This window comes from Haliaeetus leucocephalus, unplaced genomic scaffold (genome assembly GCF_000737465.1).
Source record: "Haliaeetus leucocephalus isolate CR32 unplaced genomic scaffold, Haliaeetus_leucocephalus-4.0 Scaffold555, whole genome shotgun sequence".
NCBI lineage: Eukaryota > Metazoa > Chordata > Aves > Accipitriformes > Accipitridae > Haliaeetus > Haliaeetus leucocephalus.
In genome coordinates this window covers 15297132-15309941 of record NW_010972991.1, presented here as the reverse complement: position 1 = coordinate 15309941, position 12810 = coordinate 15297132, and positions in this window count along the sequence as shown.

Here is a 12810-nt window from a genome sequence, read left to right as displayed (position 1 = left end):
TCCCCAATTGTGCTCTAAAGTGAGTTTCTGTAGCTCCCACCACACACTGTTGCACTGTCACCAAAGGGCTGCCATTGCAAGAATTGAAGTTTTCTTTGTTGTCAGGTAACTGGCATGTTGGTGTCAGCCTAGATAAGCCGTAGTAGAAATGAAGAAGTTCACAGAATAACGCCTAGTAGCACAAAACAGGAGCTTAAAAAGGGAACAGAGACAACTGAACACTCACTGCGCTAACAGTTTTCACATCAGGGTAGTTGCTGTCAAGCCCTCAGCGTGAGTGACTGGTGTAGCAACCACATTTGGAAGAATTAGAAATGTAAATATATGTAGCTTTCCGTTCATATACCACGATTAGATGAAAAATAGCATTTAAAATAAGAAGCATGTCAGCAGTGCATAGACTAATTAATCCCCCACCACTACACCTCACCATGTGGTGAGTCAACAGGAAATTCTTTCTGAACTACAGCCATTTCCCCCGAGGACAGTGCGATGGTAGAACATTGCTCTGTGTTGGGTTTCAGCACAGGATGCAAATCTAAGTACAGTCTCTACTGGTTTTTTAGCTTTTGAATACATTCCTCAATGCATACCCTAAAACAGTGTGGAACAAATTACTTCAAAGGAGCAGAAGCCCCAAAAATGATTCCTGAAGTGATCTGAACTTAGGCTCTAAACCCAACATATTCCATCTTAAAGCTCTAGCTGTATTCTCAAGAGCATGTTGTTATGAACAGCCACAGAATGGCTGTTCTCAGTCTTCAATTAACTCTTTTAAACTTATCCACAGTGTGGAACAAGCTGTCCTTCCCATTCCCAATGTGTTACATCATGACCAAACATGTCAATACTTACTTGCCCTAGGCCCCTCTGTCTGCGTCCTATCAAGATTTCCTCCTCCAGAATAGTGGCCCACCTCCTGCCCCATCCATCTCCCCAGTCTATTCCCCCAGCTGTGAATGGGATCTCCCACAGCTTCACCTCTGCTCCACAGACTAAAGCTGCAGTGAGTTCCTTCTCACTTTCCGCAAACGCTACCCAAGTGCCAGTGGTGCCCTTACCGAGTATGCTGCCCATCAGAGGGAACTGGCCTTGTGCCTCCTTAGCCTGCTGCTCATTGAATCTGGGACTGCTTCTCTGTCTCTTCCCATCTCTTGGTCAGCCACCCGCAGCATCAAGGCGGGGAGCGCGCAGCAGCAGCAAGAGCACACTGCCGCTCTGTGGAACCACCCCAGAACTTCCAGTTCTCTCAGTCCTCCTAAAATCTGCTTATTCACAACAATCCTTCTTCATCTATGAGGCTATCCGTGGGGCTAAGAAAGCATGAATATTGCAGTTTTATAGCCAACTTGCTCTGAAGATACTAGAACTGCAATCTGATTTCAGAACTTTGCCTTCCTGCCAAAAACTCCACCTTCGTCCTCTCCTCCAAAATTCAGACTTGCTTCAGAGCTGACAGTTATATTTTTATGGACCTTTCTGTATCCTGTTTTGGATCAAGGATTCACAGCACTTTTTTGCCAAATATAGGTCTTCCGCCTACACAGCGACAAAACATTTGGAGATGTGACACAAGAGTCAATATAAGAAGGTGCTTAAAAAGACTATGACATTATGACAGAAAAATATTGCCAGCAAAACCTGTCCATGTAACTTGGTGTATTGGGCTGTGCTGAATTAGGCAGCCCACGATGAAGGTAAATTTCTCATCTATTAGCTTTTATTTCCATTTAAAGATAGCATAACAGGAGGGATTCTGGGCTAACAGATAAATAGCCAATCTCACAACAAGTGTAAGACAGCACCCCTGCACCTCTTATTTAGAAAAAAGAAAAGAGCTAGAGAGGTTATGTTAGTAATAAGCACAGAAATGAGTGCACAGCGGGTTTGCAGCATGACCTCTCTGTGGATTTTGCAATGAATCTGAATTAAAGCAGAGCATTCCCATTGCCACAATCTTAGTTGGCTTTTTGTGTGTGTGTATAGTTTCTTCTCAGAAGTTGGTCCAAAAATATTTACAATTACTTCTGAAGAACAACGCAACTCCATCCCTTTGGAATTCAGACTTTCTTTCTTCATAAATTGTAAGAACAGTTTAGGGCCTGACTCCAAACCTATTGAAAGCAATGGCTAGTTTCCAACGAATATCAAAAAAATCTGGATAAGTATAGAAAGATCCACTTCAAAATACGTATTGTTATTGTTTTTAAAAATCACTTCAGAAGATGTAAAATCCTCCCTTAATCCCCTACCAAATTGGAATGAAAATTATTTCATACATTACATGGAAAAGCTGGACATTTACTGAAGGGCAGAAAGGTCCCTTTTCCAAAAAAAGTACTCTTTTGCATGTCATTTCTCCTGTCAGCTCAGATTACATTAGAATATGGAAGAGCACTAGGTAAGTCTATAGTGCTATTAAAAAGCTAGGAATAAAAGGGATCGTGAAATGGCAGAATAATGAATATGAACATTATCTGTATTTAATTTGGCAAGCTTAATACCTTAATTAATAATTTAAATGGATTTCTTCTTCTTCAGTGATATTTCTCAGAAAATATTTATTCTGCACCTGCTAAAAGCTGCCACCTACACAACCTCAGCTAAATGAATATTGTGAATGAAACTATTCTGTTCTCTCATAGAGGGTTAGTAACACAGCCTGTTATTAAGGTTGCCTGACACTTTCCATTATAAGACTCTGCTTCCAATTGCTTATAACTTTGTTAGACTCTCACTGGTTGCCTGCCAGGTGCTACTTCAAGATGACATTTTTCGAACATTTCATTCAAAACAGTTCTGTCAATTATAAAATTACGACAGGGAAAGAACACTGGTTTCCTACACTGAAAATTTTATAGCAATATTGTTCTAGGAGTTGATTTAAATGAAAACTTAAGTTGGCAGAAAGTCTTTCAGTACTTGAGCAGATTTGAACGCATGCAGTCTGATATTACTGGTTACGTGGTTATGTGCTAGAGCAGTGACAGGTAATTTCTTAAAACTGTCTTTGCTTTCTACAAAAGATTGGGCTGTCAGACAGGAAAATGTGTGGTCTGCTATATGACCATTTTTCAGTAAGGGTATTTTTTGTCCCCCAAGACCATATTCCCCCACCATTTATACCAGTTCTGTTCAGCTCATTTTACAATGAGCTGCCTCTCCCCGTGTGGGTGAAATGAGAGCGGTCCAGATGGACTGATAGAGCAATAGCTCCTGTGTCCACACTGGGCGTTTGGTTTTCAGATGCATTATGTTCCTCAGGGACACCATAGGGCTCTGGCCCAGCATTTCTAGATGAGAAGTGCAAACATCATTGCTAAGCAACCCAAATTTACCTCGTAAGTAGTTGCATAGGACCCTGGTCAACAGCAAAAAATTGCGGGGTGTTTTGATGGTACATATGCACGTATTGCAGCCTGCTCAGATGCCCTTAATGCCTCTTTCAGCAGTCAGCCCACACTGGCCTGTTAGAGTAGGTAACTGTGCTTCCCATGGCCAATTTGTACAAATGCACAAGTGCACAGATAGAGAAAAACCTATGGAAATTACCCTTATTTGAATACTAAGCATTCTTATAGGTATACACATCTCCCCATACCATCTCTCAGAGGCAGCTGAATTTACAGGTCCAACCCTAACTGTGCTCCGCTCACTTCCTGGCCTTACTAGCCCGCAAGACACACTCATTTTTCTGTCCGTGTGTCACTGGCTGTGCAAAGCTCGCCCTGCAGGCAAGGCTGGCAGGCTGGGCAGCTGCGAGGGAGGACTACATGGGGAGGAGGGAAGAACAAGGAAGGCTTGTCACTGGCTTCACACTGAGGACATCTGCTTTGTCCCCTTCCTAATCATCAGTACCTGGCAAGGACCCTTGCTTCCCCCTCTCACAGCCACAGCTGAGGCACAATGGCCCTGCACAAAAAAGTGCCCACAGCATTTTGCATCTTCTCCTATTCCTGCCTGGGAGCATTTGCAGAGGTGGAGTGCATCCTTCCCTAGTGATGTTTTGTTCTGTTCAGAAACAACAGCTCTTGATATCAGGTGGAGTTATTCTACAGGGCTCTTCTTCGGCACCACAGTCAGAGAGGATCTTCATGGCATCTCCTGCCTTTCATAAACTTCATTTCAGGCCTCTTGCAACCCCAGGCTGGCTCTGTTAGCTGTCTGGTTTCAGAATATCTCAGGAAGGCCAGGAGATGGGGGCTATGAGAAACCAGCAACCCATCTACCTATGCTTTGGGGGTGTGGAGGGGGTTACTTTGGAGCAATCATCTCATTCGGTCCCGCAAAATCAATACCCGCACATGCCTTCAGGAAGGCGGACCTCTAGTAGCAGGTTCTAGGAGGACTTTTTAGATACCCATGTGCAAAAATGGGACAACATCTAGCATAGAATAGACTTTTTTTTAAAGTGTTCTTCACCCTTGACTGTCCCTGACAGAGCCATCAGGGTGAACCTGGCTGGTCTGACCTCTCTCATCACCAGTGATAAATACAGTGTCTCAGGGTGGGAGCAGCACTATGCCTGTCCCCATGTACTCGCCAGCTGTGCAGAAAATGTCTCTTTCCTGGATAAGCTTTCCCCACAGAGGATGAGCACTAAATGAGATGCTGGATCCTTCCAAAGCAATGGCCATTGCATGTATGGTAGCCAGACTGTGTGGAAGACAAACCAGTCCATGGCAAAGACACAGGGGTGGGAGGGTCTGAGGGTCTGACAAAGAGGGGGTATGCTGGGAGGTGTAGGTGATGAGAGCTCATGAACATCATGCGTTGCCCACGCTTCACGCCACAACCTGTACTGAGCCGTGCTTCTGAAATACGCTTGCCATCAGGCTGACATCTACCTCAAAATCAGGATGTACTTGTGATTTTATGGATTCTGCACCATCTTGCCCCATGGCCAAGCCTGCCTCCCACCACTGCCGGTGGGTCAGGGCCGGCACAAGGAGACTGCGGGGCTGAGGCCACAGGCCCTTTGCACACCGTGCAGTACAAGCAGTGTTTTTTACACAGACAAAAGCCATCCCTGTTTCTCTACTGATCCATTACCATGTATGTTTCCAGCGGCTGCGTGCTGCGTTATTCCCTGTAATAAGCTGTAAGGCTGGTCAGGCCACGTCTCCTGGCTGGTGAGGAGGTCTGTGGGCAGCCACCGCCACGCACGGCAGCTGCTGTGGGAGACAATGGCGCCTGGCAGAGCTGTGCTCTGCGGGCAACCACTGTCGGCATCGGGAAAGGCTTGTCAAATTTAGGTCAGCCAAAAGCTGATCCACAGGCAGAGGAGGAGGAGGACCTGCAATGTGGGTCTAGTTCTGGCCTTGTATGCAGAGTGGACCAGGGCAGGTGCCTTTGTGGGACAAGCACTGGCCCTGCTCTTGCATGTGCAACTTTCCCGATTGTCAGGGGGATCTCCATGAGGAGCCCTTCTGGGTCATCCCAAGGGACCTCCTGATGTTGCCCCGGGAGCACAGCAAAGGCAGAGCACCACAGGTGACCTTTCCTGCTCAGGTTAGGGTTAAGATTAGGGATAGAGTTAGGGTTAGAGTTCAGGGTAGGGTTAGGCTCCTCTCAGCTGGGGCTTAATGAGGATTACTTGGGATCACTGCTGAATAGTGAGGGGGCTTAAGGAGTTCTTGGGATAGATCCAAGAAGAAAAACGACGAAGAAAGACGATCCATATGGAGATACCTGTGCAATTTTTAAGAGTGTGAGGAAAATCAGAGTTCAAGAGAAGCTGAAGATTATGGATCAAAGCAACAAAACTGCAACAGAAGGAGGGAAGTTGAACCTATATCTTCTGAGAATTGGATACTCAATGCTTTTTGAACTAGCTAAGGCAGTACTGTCTTGTTAGCCGAGTTCCTCAGGTCCTTAGGTGTTCCTGAACAACAGAGTTTAAGGATTAACCTGTACATTTACATTGCATATATGACTGTGGATTGTTGCCAGTGTTGAGCTAATAGGTTAATGAGCTGATAGTGTTAATGATAGTTGAAAGAAGAGTGGTGTTGGGGGGATTTCTGAAGTGTGAATTCATGGACTGTGCTTTTTCTTTTTTTTAACCTTACACATAGACAGTATGTGTCACTAAGTTTTTTTAAGACTAGAAAATGAGATATTAGGAGAAAACCTAGTTTCTGATAACACCTATGATCAAGTGTGTTCACCTGTGCTAGACTGATCTAAAATTAAATTCTCACATTGGGAGCTTAATGGCATCATTATTTCCCTGTCACATATATGTGTGGTGAGTGAGCTATTAGATGTGTGTGCCCTGAAGCTATTTGTAAATCAGTCCTCATTGTGACATACATTAACTGCTACGATATGGCACAGGTTAATGCAAGTAATCAAAGGGAAGAACGTCCACAGGCAGTCCCCACAAAAAGCCCAGACTGTGCGATGTGTCCCTCTTATCTTCCAGAAGTAGAGAGCACCAACAAGGAGTGGCTGTGCTTGCCTGCCTGGCCCAGGCTTTCTTGCTTTGGGTAGTGCCAGAACACAGGTATGTTCCGTGGATACAGAGCTGAGAGGAAAGGAGGTTGCTGCACCTTTTTGATGGGAAACGTACACGCTCGCGAGGGTGTTTCAGCTGCACTGTCAAGCTGAAAAAAGGGGCAGGGGCATGTGCTGAGACTGGAGAAACTGCCATGTGTGGGAAGCAGCGTAAAGTCTCTTTACAAGCCTCTGTTTTCATGTTGCTCCTTGAAGTCATAGATTCTTCTGTTTTTTACATCATTTTATACACTTGGTAATGACTACACATATGGATTTCAATAATCAAAATATCCATGCCAGAGGAAAAGTTATTCAAAAGCTTCTTAAAGCAGTACTGGCCTTACCTAATCACTGTTACTTTTAGTTTCTTTGCTTGCTCTTTCTATAGCTTATTTCACTTTGATTTATGTGGGATTTTTTACACTGCTTTCAGCTCTCTTCTCTTTATTAAATGCATTATTCTAGCCATGTCCAGTGCAGAAAATAAGATCGTTCAAAGTCCAGTCATTCTGTCACACGAAGGGCTATTTGTTACACAAACATCTCCATTCAGATGCACTTAATGACAACCCTGTCATATGGCTGGTATTTGTAGTGCTCTCAGAACCACACTACTGTACTTAGATTCAAAACAATTTAATTCCATGAAGCAAAGAACATGCATTAGATGGGATTGTAAGTGTAAGCAGAAGTTGGAAACTAATTGTTTAACAGGTCTTCACAATCTCTTATTAGAGGAACCAACAGATGTTAACACAGCCCTATACCTAATATTGATTTGTTTTCCAGCTGGTTCTTCCTTAACTGTGTCTTATGATACATCAGTGAGTCACCAATTTATTATTTATGAAAGCAGGATGCATTTAAGTTATATTTAGAATGCAAACATATCTTACTAGAAATATAATATTTAGCAGCTCGTGCAAGGAATACAGAGCAGAGCAATTACTGCTTATGGGCCTAGATTTTACAACGTGAAAAAGAGGGTAGTCATTTATATGCTTGTATAGAGAGTGTAAAATACTGCCAGAGCAAAAAGGAAAGATATTACTTTATCTGCATTGATGTTTGTGAGTACAGAAGGTACACATATTAACCTTTTTTGGTTTATAAGTGATTAATAATGAGTTGAGGTCTCTCTGAGTTACAGAAAACCCAAAGAACAGTACATGGTGAATTATACAATGTTAAGTTGTATTACAGGAAAACCTCTGTGCAATTTTAGGCATTTCTGTCTGTGGTGGGTGGCTAGACAACAGGTGCCCACCAAAGCTGCTCTATCACTCCCTTCCTCAACTGGACAGGGAAGAGAAAATACAACAAAAGGCTCATGGGTTGAGACAAGGAAAGGGAGACATCACTCACCAACTTCCGTCACAGGCAAAACAGACTCGCCTCTGGGAAATTAATTTAATTTATTACCAATCAAATCAGAGCAGAGAAATAAAACCAAATCTTAAAACACCTTCCCTCCACCCCTCCCTTCTTCCTGGGCACAGCTTCACTCCTGATTTTCTCTACCTCCTCCCCTCCAGCGGTGCAGGGGGATGGGGAATGGGGGTTTGGGTCAGTTTATCACACGTTATCTCTGCCCCTCCTTCCTCCTCAGGTGAAAGACTCCTCACACTCTTCCCCTGCTCCAGTGTGGAATTCCTCCCATGGGAGGCAATCCTCCATGAATGTCTCCAACATGAGTCCTTCCCATGGGCTGCAGTTCTTCACAAACTGCTCCAGCATGGGTACCCCCCAGGGTCACAAGTCCTGCCAGAAAACCTGCCCCAGCACAGGCTTCCCAGGGGGTCACAGCCTCCTTCGGGCACCCACCTGCTCCGGCATGGGGTCCTCCCCGGGCTGCAGGTGGATATCTGCTCCACCGTGGACCTCCCTGGGCTGCAGGGGGACAGCCTGCCTCACCATGGTCTTCCCCACAGGCTGCAGGGGAATCTTCGCTCCAGCGCCTGGAGCATCTCCTCCCCCTCCTTCTTCACTGACCTGGGGGTCTGCAGGGTTGTTTCTCTCGCATGTTCTCACTCCTCTGTCCGGCTGCAGGTGTGCAGGCTTTTTTCCCCACTTCTTAAATCTGTTCTCCCAGAGGCACTACCACCGTGGCTGATGGGCTCGGCCTTGGCCAGCGGCGGGTCTGTCTTGGAGCCGGCTGGCATTGGCTCTGTCAGACATGGGGGAAGCTTCTAGCAGCTTCTCACAGAAGCCACCCCTGTACCACCACTACCACCAAAACCTTGCCACGCAAACCCAATACACTGTCACAGGATGCTTAGCATGCTTAGCAGTGACTTGCGGTGACTTGTCTCATTATTTGCTATACAGAACCACTAAACAAAAAGTCCTGGATCAATTATTCTTATATTCTTCCCATGTAAACTGTGAGTCTGGCAGGAAGTTACATATCTCTGAAATATACTTAAATGCAACATGAAATATACCAACTATGGAAAAGCACATAAAAGTTGAATGTTATATATTGTGATTCTGCTAGTGTACTTCAAGAGTTACAGTGAGTTGTGACTCTTCAGAAATAGTCTCCCAGTAGAACAACCTTCCAGTAAGGCACAAGATGAAGGGTTAAATGAGGGAAAATTGGTCCAAAGTGCCTTCCTATACACTGGACTGAGGGTGAGGGGGAAGAAGGAAGATTTGGTTGGTTCTTTGTCATTGTTAGTGATGAAATAAAACCTGAGAGAGCAGCAGTCTTGCAGAAAACATTTCTATAACTTAAAAGCTTTAGTGGTGCTCAGCAATATGACTACCTTCCTGTATTTGAACCCTACATAGAGCTGGCAGGGATTATTCTATATCGGGGGTAATATTTCTGCCTTCAAGCAACATCTTGTTACTTAGGCAAATGTAAGTCTGAATGAATGAGATCTGGTCTGGCATGTGCTGTATAGGGGCAGTCCAAATGCATCTTTCCTTCTAAGAGATTACCTCTGCTAAAATTAAAGAAGGAATGCATCTTCATTATTATCAGAACCTTTTTCCCCCTATATATTTCTATTAAGAGTATCTCAACAATATCATGCTTATTTGAAATTTGTGTATAGGAGGGTTAAATATATTTACTCCTGGCATGTGTCAAGTAATTCCTGTTACTGAAAAGAAAAGACTTAAAGCTATATGCAGATTTCAAAGTGGGCAGTTATTGGAAATTAACAGTGTCTAGTAAATTCCAGTATGAATATTGACTAACATAATACCTATGTAAAGTAACTTTACATATCGCCTCACTGATCAAGATAGTTTGAAATTAGTCTTACAAGAGTAAAATTTGTTATTCATTGAATAGGTCACTAAAACTATGAGAGATGATTATGTATGGGATTGTAATTCTTTAAAGTAGTGCCTTCAATAATTAGAAGTCATGCTGTAGAACTATCTGTGGTATGTTAATACCCTTGGTTTTACATAACTGAAGAACATGTTGTTTTCAGTTTGTACCATTTGCCAAACTTTAACTTTGATCTGACACAATATGCTAAGATTTAGGGTGAGGTTGTTTTCTTTTCTTTTCAAATTAAGACAATGTATCTGCTCTTGAGAACAAGGCAAGAGAAAAAAATATATTTCTCACACTTAAAGAAACCTGTATCTAGAATTTAAAAATGGACCTGAAACTTGTCACAGGAATGTTTGCATCAGAAATATGCTTTTGAAAAGTAGCCCAAACCCATCCTAGTTATAAACCATTCAAAAATTTATATCTCATATATTCTCTGACTGCCAGAGCTACCTGTAAATTGTTCAAGTATTTAATATCACCAGTCACACTCTAAAAGCAACAGATCATATTAAACGTCTCAGATTCAGAATTCTTGGTGCTACTGCCTCTTCTGACTCCAGGGAGACAATTGGGAGTAAGGGACTTTTTCCCCAGGGTGCTTTTAATTTCTTCCAACCAGATCTGGAATCACATTGAAGGATGCTGTCTTAGAGAAACACAAATGGGATAAGACTAGGAACTGCAGAATAGGGTAAAGGAGGAATTGTAGGATGGAGAAGCAGCTGTGACTGCAAGAGCCTGTCCTAGAGAAAAAGCCTTCTGAGGAGAAGAAAAAACTGACAAAAAGGATCTGTCACTCTATTCTCATATAAATGAAAGAGAAACCCAGTGTTTGAACTTTTAATGTCCTCCTTGAAGGAAAGATATATGTATTCACAAAACCTATGAAATATTATTTATTTGCAATTCACACATGGTACAGGTCTCAAGATATTCTTAGAAAGAGGAAGGAAGACACTTTAGGCTGACACTTACTTGACATACACAAAGAGTTAAAAAATAAATTGTCACTAAGCAGGAGACTGTCATAGGGTGGATCAGTTACTTCAAACAATGTTGAATCTGGGAATGTGTTGGTCTTTGTGACACTATCTGTGCTGAGGAGGGAGAGAGAGACACTTACAGCATTTGCTGTGAGACTTCACTAAATAATGCAGTGGATTAGATTCATGCTTCAACTCCGTGATCACCTTCATGTATGACATGGAAAAACCGTGGTGTTGCATGAAAGGTGTAAAGTACTTGGAGCTTAGCTTTAAAACAGGCACAAGATAAAGTTCCAAGTGTAACTACTGCGAACATGCTTTGAACTAAGTATATTTGTACTGGTATTTTGTTAGCATTAATAGAATTCTAGCTTTCAGTAAATATCAAGTTCAAACTAATGTACCTTATTGCCAAAATATAGCTTATTACTATGCAAGTTCAGCATTTGTGCTACAGAGCTTACCAGGCTTTTAAAAATGCAGGCATCTTCCTGACAACAATGTAAATATGATCTTTCCAAGTTTGACTCTGAAATGTTAGTTTTGCAATGTCCATTCTCATATTTTATGTATGCTTGATGGAGCCGAATGGTACTGAGTAAACTGCTGATTTTTCATCTTTGGTTCACTGATTCAAGCCCACATTGAATTGCTGAGTAAAGTGAAGGGTTTTTCAGGTCGGGCCATATTGCATAACAACGAAAAGTTGCCTATGCCAGAATCTCTACATATAAACTGGGTCTAGCCAGAGTAAATGCAGAGGGTCCCTACAGATTTTGTCTTCTGGCTACTAGTCAGAACTGAAGCCCCGTTCTCCCCACTTTTTCATATCACAGCTATGTTGATTCTGCTGCAGTCATACTTTCATCCTGCTATCATCAGGTTATAGCTATATTTTCCTTTGTAGCGGTGTTTGAGTTCTTAGAGAAGTGACTTCTTTTTTATCTATAGTGCTAAGGCTTTGGGGTAGCCTGAGAGTGTATCATCAGATGAGCTTTTGCTAAAAGCCAAGGTAGTGACAAAATTAAGCATAGGAATTACTCCATGTACGTTTGCAGTTGAACAGTGTAATGTCTTACGTGCATGGTGCACCTGCTGTCATCCTAGGCCACTCTCAGGATGCCCTCCACAGTTCTTCAGTGCCAGTTCTTGGTTCCTGCTCTGTAGCAATACCATTGCCATCCTGTTAGGCAAGCCTAGATGAACAAGGAGACAGTGCCCTTAGCTCCTATACCACTGCTGGGACAGATTAATAATGTTGCCTGATAAATCAACTATTCCTTCCCTCCTAGCTTAAGGGACTGGTTTAGGGCCAGGGCTGAGCCAGACATTGGTTAAAAAGTAGCTGTTTTGAAGGAGGGAGATGTGAGATCAAAGCAAGATGCATGCTTTATACAGGGCCTACAGATTATGGGTGCAAGTAAAGCTTGGCCGTGGAGGGTCATGCTTAGTACCTTCCTCCAGGACCCTTGTCCTGCCATGCTAGCCTACTCATCCTCCTGCCCAGATGTGCAGCCACCACATGTTGGACTTTGGCTGTCTAAAACTTTACCAGAACAGTGGCTTGAGACAGGGAAATTCACTCTTCAGACCAGACTTGCACACCTTGATTCTAGTTATCTACTCTATCTTGCTCTATCTTGGACTCTCCAAGGCAGTCAGTAGTGCTGACGTTCCTTGTGCCAATGGAGGTGGCAAGTTGATCAGCAAAGTCTATATGCCTGAAACTCAGTCCACTGTGACTTTATGGTGTGTTGCTAATTCAGGTCCTCCTAGATCACAGTTGATTTGTGGGCGCTGGATGAGTATACACTGTTTGTCTGTTTGCCACTTCAGGTAGACAGCAGTATGCCCTGCATTATCTACCTCCTTACAGACACGAAGTTAGCAGCATTAAAGAGTCAGCATGTATGTGAGCTGATGGTGCTTGTCCTCTGTGGGACTTTATCATCCCTATGCAGATGACCACAGGCCACACAGAAGTTTTAGAAAAAGGTTAATAAATATGTAGCAGTGAAGCATCTG